Here is a 7,674-nt window from a genome sequence, read left to right on the forward strand (position 1 = left end):
GTCATGCTCATGCCACATCAGGCAGAAGCAAGGAGAGGGCAGCGTTGACTCAGCGACTGTCTTGTTTAGCCTTGTCTGAGTCCAGTCCACTTCCAGAGCCACCCCAAAAGACTTGAGAGGTTCACATGGGGCAGAACTGACTTGTGAGTCTTGGGCAGTGGGGAACAGGCAGCCCCGGGTATTTTCAAGAGAATCTGATGGGTGTTGTTGCCGGTGTTATTTAACCTGTTTAGTGCCAATATAAATTGCCAAGCAGAGCCATACCTTGGGGCAGCTATATGAGGGAAGCTGTGGCCCATCAGGACAACCTGCCCAGCCACAAAGCCTCCCTTCACCTTTTCCCACTCCTCTTGAATATCTTCCAGACACAGAAGCAAAGGATGTCAGAGCCTTTGTGGGTTTTCCCTTGTTTTTCAGGGCTTTTCCTTTGAATTGCGGAGTCTTTCGCTTCCCTCTGAACTTCTGCACTGTTGTAACGGGTCTGTCCATTAGGACAGCGTGTCCATGAGTTTCTCTCCCCTGCCCTCTCTTCTTGCCTCTCGGGAGAGCTCTTCCACGTTCCTGTGCCTCTGGATTTGGCCTCAGTTTCTTGCATACAACAGCTTTGAGGAATTGGCGTTGCTGATGATTGCTCTTCTCTGTTTCTTATGAAATTCTACTCCAAACCTTTTGCTGCAGACAGCACGGGGGCTAATTTCCTTCCATTTAAGGGGGAGCCACAAGTCAATCTCCCCTTAGTTTTGTTCCAAAAAAGATTTGTGGTAAAAGTCTTATCTTCAAAGAAGCAGATTTCTCATAGAGGTCAATGCATACTATCATTTTTGTCGTTAATGGGTCAATAACTGTGGCCTACCATTTTATTAATTACACATCATCTGGAAGGATTTGATCCCCAGATGAGGACAGTAGTCCAGAGACACTGTGGACCCAGGGAATAACCCTGGCCCTTGGACAGCAACGCAGCCAAAATGCCCAGGAGTGAAGCTGCTCTGCTCTCCAGAGGGCAAGTCTCATAATCCCAAACGTGAATCTGTTTTACATCCTTCGACAGCCTCTGTTACCATACAAGCTCAGCATTTTGCAGACCTTGGATGTGTTTATCTTCAAAACACTGCTCCAGCCTGCTCTAAGAGGAGAGCGAGTGACCATCCCCACTTAACAGATAGTCAGAGGAGCAGAAGAGATTTCCTCAAGGTCATTTAAGACAAGAATGGAGAGGTGGGCCAAATTGGAGCCCGCTCCCATCCTTCTTCATTAACACTAACATCTTTAATTGTTCAGGAATATCCTGTGAGCGTTAAAAGTCCAAGGTCTCCCTTTTCTGTGCATAAACTCTCCCCCTGTTTTCACGTACAGATGTGGTCGCTAGACAGCTCTCTGCCTCAGTGTCAAACCTCGACTTTTAGGTCTTTGAGACATCACATTTTCCTGCTGCTTAGAGTGAAAACCTGGAATCAAGGAACGGTGAGAGTACAGCTCAACAGCTGAATGATAAAATGCCAGATTCTCTGCAGGTTTGGTGATGATTTTGATCTAGATGTTGTGAGTGTGGGAAATTAGCACTCAAAAGCAATTGAAGAACTTGAAGGAAGAAACAAAGTATGAAGATACCTAAACATTCTTAATTTTGCCCTGTATTCATCCCTCTCAGTAGTTATGTTACCATGGTTAAAATGTATTTGTTGTCGTCCCAGATTATACTTCTAGGATTTTTAATTGCTAGTGATGAAAGCCTCATCTTACCCTCATTTCTCCAAATATAACCTATACACAAAACTTCAGGAATTTTGACTGTATAGAGGTTTGTCAAGTCTTCATTATTCCCTTGCAAATATCCCTCAGAACAAAGAAAAAATTGTGAAATAGGCAGCATCTCTTAAAGGAATCCCTTTTAGTGCTTATAATTCATAAAGTGTCTAATGGATTTGCTTCTAATTCTTTGAGAGTAAGCACTGCGCATTCTGCAAAGAAGTACTCTTTCACACTAAATAAAAGCTAAACCCCTCTTAGAAGGGAAAGAGAAAGCAGCCGTTCCTGGAGAGCCACACCGAGAGCCTCCGCCTCGCACTCCCATCCCGCATAACCCAGCTCAGATCATGACTGTGCAGATCGATCCATCCTGCACAGCTGAGCTGTAACCTCAGACGGAATTAGAGACATTAAAATGCCTGCGGAGCTAATTGCATCTGTGGCCAATGCTCAGCTGCTGAATATGGGCGAGAGAGAAATCCGTTACCAAGCTGACCTTCCCGAGATGATATCTTGAAAAGTCAGTCCAGTGTCCTAGAAATGCTGCACAGTGCCTGGGGATGGTTTGCAGAGGCCACCGCACCGGGGTGGTTAGGTCCACAACCTCAACACGTTCCCAGGAGCCCATGGAAGCTTTATCCCATGGCGCCCTTTGGCAGCTTCTTCCAGGACATGATGAACCATGCCCTGAGAAAAGCTCTTGAGCTGGAAGAGGTGGCCAGCAGTTGGTCCCTGGCCATGCTCCCCAGGCTACTCATGAATTTTCAGACCTTGGTTATAAATCATCTCTTTTGCTGGCTGAACAGCCCTGCTCACTCCTTCCTTGTTTAAATGTCTGCCCCTACCTTGGGTCATCAGAAATGGAAGGTTTCTCCCTTTGGGCCAGGCTGTCCCACCCAATGTGACCTCAGACCTGGTTGCCACAGGTTTGGCAGCTCCCTCCAGCTCAACCAGGCTCACGCCATAGCAGCTACCCCCGAGCCTTCCCTGTGCGCTTCCACTTACTGTCCTGTGTGGTTGCTCCATGATCAACTGGTTGACCTTGGCTGTTCCAGCCTGGCCCAATCTGCCAGTCCAGTCTGGCATGTGGGGAGCGGAACTGAACCCCCTTGTTAGCTCTAGTCAGCAAATGCTCTGAATTGCGGCGAGGTGGGTTCACGACTGGTTTAAGCCCCTCTAACGCCTTGGCTGGACCTTGCAATTGCTCAGCTGTGGGTAACACAGCCAAAGGACTCGATCCAATTTGTGATTGCTGGGTCCAGCAGCAGAGAGACGGAGGGACAGTGAAAGGGTGCCCGAGCTCAGGGTCACTTCCCACATGGCAGGTCCCACCTGGGATCAGCCTGCAGGGAAAGGAGCTGGAAGAGACATGAGGAACCTCCTTAGGGCCTCCATCCTCTGCTCGGGAGAGGTTTTTAAGCTCAGGTCATTGCTCGCCTGCCCTTGCAGAGCAGCCCACTCTCGCTGCCCCCCCCGCCTCCCCCCCAGGAGTTGTCCCTTTCTCCAATAGATTTGGGTTGTTTTAAAGAGTTTTTGCAAACTGTCAGTTTAAAAGCCTTAAGCTGGAAGGTTTCCCTTCCTCCTCCTGAGCCCAAGGGGAGAGACAAGGTGAAAGGCAGTGCCAGGAGGACCAAGCAGACAGGTACAATCCTCCTGCCTTCTGATATGCGGCCCCACTGTTTGTGAGGCCTGGCTGTCCAGATGGTGAAGAGCCGGACAGATCCGTGTGCAGAAATACCCTTGGGTGTGAACCGCAGGCGATGTTTCAGGTGTGCCTAACAGGTCCAGCCTCGCTTCTCAAGTCCCACAGGCAGCTATTTTGCAGTGCTGCTACATGTTCCCTGTGTCGGGGTGGGCAAGTCACTGCGTTTCTCCATGCTATTTTCTTCCGCAGAGGATAAAACCAAGCTAATCATCCTTCTGCCCTCTGTCTGTCCTGCTGTACCAGATCCGCAGATGGCAGATGGCTGCTCGCCACCACGGGCTGTGATGGAGCCCAGATCGGCTGGGGGTCTCGGGGCGCTCCGGCGCTGCACGGCAATCACAGCGAGGGCTGGCAGGGAGCATCTGGCTCCTGCGGTTGGGGCTGTTTTCTTCACCAGTGGGAAATCTGCACCTGCATGTTCAGGGAAAGCAGCAAAAGGAAAAGCAAATAAAGGCTGGGTTGGAAATCGTTGCGGGGAAAAAAGGTGAAATAACCTCCTCTCGCAGATGTAGTCTGTGTTCGAGGCAAGGAGCCTCTCCCTGTGCACGCAGCTCCCTCTGCACCCCAGTCTTTACCAGGCGCTTGGCTCTGGGGGCACATCTCGGTGGGGCATGCCTTGGACTGGCTGATCCACCGCACAGCCTGGCAGGCGTCACTCCCGCGCCAAAACCCGCCGCTGCTCCCAAACCGGCAGCGTTGCTAAGTGACAGCTGATTTACCACATCGCTTACCCACCCCGGCACGGCAGGAAAGCAAAGGAACAGGCACAGGCAGTGCTGGCCAGACCTCAACCCCACCACGGCCAGGCGATGCGGAACCCACATCTGGACAGGCCACCTTAATCTTTCAGTGTGTAAGGTCAAACCTCAGCATGAAATGGAGCAGGCAGAGAGATTCGGCCATGCACGCTGGGAGCTGGCGATCCCGGTGGGATGCAGTGGGGATCACCGGGCCGCGGGAGAGCTCGGCCATGCGTGGTTTTCTGCATTTGTGCCTTCTCCTGCAACAGCAGCACCTGATGCTCTTACGGCTGCTGGTGGAGCAAGCTACGGAGGACTGAAGGGAAAAGATGCTTCCCTGCACAATTTCCTAGGCAAAATTCTTGGGAATGACGTTAGGATGAACAAAAAATTCATTCTCAAGTTTCTCACCCGAGCTTTAGTCTCTTTTCTCTGAAAGGAGTCAGTGAAGGAGTCTTCTAGGGCAAACCCCCACATTCCATATTGGTGCAGAGTTGTACTGCCCCAAGGGAAGGGGGTAGGACACCATCTCACGTGGGAAAGTGCAGGAGAGAAGCACCATGTTCCTTATCAATAAGACCTCTCGCAGCTCTGGAGCAGTGCCACAAAGCCATTCCCATCCGAAACCCGCGCTGACATACAGCGGGGTGAGCCGAGGATCTCCGGGCCCATCACTCAGCCGAGGGAGAAGGCTGAGCCGAGAGGAGCCCGAGGTTGGCTCCTGTGCAGGAACTGCGGTGGCTTGCAGCTTGCTCCATCACTTTACACGAGCAACGATTGCTACCTCTGGTAGAGACATTGGAGCTTCTGAAATGGAAAACAAGCACCGGTATCCTCACCTTGCCTGTGTGGAAACCAGCTTACCCAGAAATATCAGGTCTTCCTAGTTTCCAAATGAAAAGACGTTTCTGTCCCTTGGTGTATTAGACTCCAGCTTTTGAACTTGTTGGCTAATTTTTAACAAAATTGGAGAACAAGTTTTGTGAAAACAGAAGGAGACGCGCACACATGCATGCAGAGGACCGGTCGGTCAGCACAGATGTGTGACCAAGGCAGCTTTGAAGAATGTCCTCTTTTTCTGCTGTTACCCCAAGGCTTATAAATGCTAATTAAAGCCTGTGGTTTTAAAGGCAGAGTTATACTGAGCACAGTGCCAGTGTTAAACTATAGAGAGCCACAACTTTTCTTAAAGCAGCAAGTCTCTCCCTTTCGGGGTAAGCTCAGAGGAGCAGCATAAAAAAAAGCCCAACGCAACCCCCAAAATCTCATCCCATTGAATCATCAAATGTCCATACGAAGCTAGTACGAAGGTAGAGTGCCACTTTCCAAGAAAATATAAAAATGCACCGTACCTTTCCCGACTTGTCGTTATGTGTTCATTTATTTATCGCCCTTTCCCCCCACAGCTGATGGGAAGAGATGGATCTGTTTCCCCTGGCCTTTCTGAGCTGAGCAAGCAAATGTGACGCCAATGTTTTTAGGACAGAGTTAGACCTTTGTATGGATTAGGGGCCACCGCACACATCTAATTTGATGGCTGACCTCATTCGGACTTGCACCCAGGACACTCTGCCACCCAACTAGTTTTTGGCAGGGGTCAGGGGAGACAACCACGGGGGCAGCCCCGCTACCACCCTGGCAGGGCAGTGGTTGGGCTGCCGTTTGTCGTCCACCTCATCCCCCAGCTCAGCCCATCCTGCAGTCGATCTGCCGTGTCCGTGTCGCCTCCCAGCCCGTTGTCGTGGGGTTTGTTCAGCTCTGAGACTAACACCGCGAGTGAACTTTTGAGAAGCCAAATCATTTTGTGGTTGCAACAGCAAGCTCCCCACCTGGATCTCCGCTGGTGAGAAAACAAGGTTCCCAGAAGGTTTTTTTGCCTGTAGACAGACATTTACACCCTTAACACTGTTTTTTTTCTCCTACTTGAAAGGATTTTTTTTTGTTTATTTATTTTTTCCTGGCTGTAAGAACCTCTGGCTAGTGCATGTAAACCGCTTTTTCCTTTCCATGCTGCATGTGCTGTATGGGTGAGGTTTTTAATGGCTTGTTTAAATTTTGGCATCTCTGCCTGCTTCCCTCCTGATCCCCATCCTGCAGCCCTCAACTTGCAAAGCGTATTGAAAGGGAGCTGTGAGCTCTCAAACACCAGCGGGTTTCAAGCCGGCTTGTTGCCAAAGAGGAGCACCCCGTTAATATATCCCACATCTCCCTGAGGATCTGGATGGAGTCGAAGGGGAAAGGCAGGGAGCAAGGGGAAGAGCACACCGGCTGTCTCAGCATCCCTCTCCCTCAATGCCAGCTTAGTCTGAATTAAAAATCAGCATAAAAATATAACCCTGGGGTGTGTTACCGCACCCCTATGAGGCCAGAGAGACAACCTCTTGCTATCAGTGCATGCTCCCAAGGGTATGACTGCAGCCAGGGCCTCCACAACAAGGATTTAAGGGTTCCCTGAGCAAATGGACTCAATACCTTCTTGGGTTCATTCCCCGGGGGTCTTGCTCCTGCCTATCATTCGGGGATAGGACCGATGAACATGCCAGCACCTGGCTGAGCTGGGCAGGGCAAAAGTTTTCAAGCAAAGGACTGGAAATAAATAGCAGGACAGCGAGAAATACACCCCGCTGCTGTGGCCAGGGCTGAAAGCCACCGCCCCGGGAAGGCAAAGGGGAGATAACAGTGTCTGCGAAGCCCTGCAGTCGGTACCTCTTAGGGACAGAGGCAGGAGGACAGATGAAGGAAGAGAAAGGGAAACCTGTTGGTGGCAAATAACTCCCTGCTGAGAGGAACGGCTGCGTGTAGGAGTTGGAGAGAAGCGACAGGGCAGAGACAGCCTTTGGGAGGTGGCTGAAGGCAGCTGCCTGCAGCTCTGCCTGCAGTGGCTGTGAGCAGAGAGGGCTCTGCCGGCCCTTTCTCGGGGAGAAGAGCTTCTTGGGCAGAGAACAGCAATGCTGCAACCATAAAAATGAGAAATGAAGACAATTAGTCTGTCGGTCAGTCTGGTACTGGTTTACCTTGCCATCAAGACTGGTTTTCGGTGCACCCACAGCATCTATGTGATCTTCACTACCTTCAGAGAGTGAAATGGAGGTGTTGGGTGAGGCTGAAGCCCCCCGAGCCAGTTTCCCCATGGGGCCCCAAAGAAGGGTGTTGCAGTGATGCTGGGGCAGCTGGGAGGCCTGTGTGGGTCCCGGGCTGGGGCTGTGGGCACTGGGGCTGGGGTCTCCGGGGTCATCTGAGCAGGACTGGGGGGACACACAGAGCGTGGCTGCGCTTGAACACTGAGTTGTGTGTGCGGGTGGGTGTGTGTTACGTCTCCTCAGCCCTGGGGAGTCACCACTGCTTGGGGTGGGGTGGGGCACAGCCCCTCTGTGTGCGTGTATGTGCCCGTAGGTATCTGCCACCTCTCCCCAGCCCTCTTCGGAGGAAGGAGATGCGTCCCTGCGTATGTGCGTGTGTGCGCGCACGTGTGATGTTGCG

Source organism: Gavia stellata, chromosome 10 (assembly GCF_030936135.1).
Source record: "Gavia stellata isolate bGavSte3 chromosome 10, bGavSte3.hap2, whole genome shotgun sequence".
NCBI lineage: Eukaryota > Metazoa > Chordata > Aves > Gaviiformes > Gaviidae > Gavia > Gavia stellata.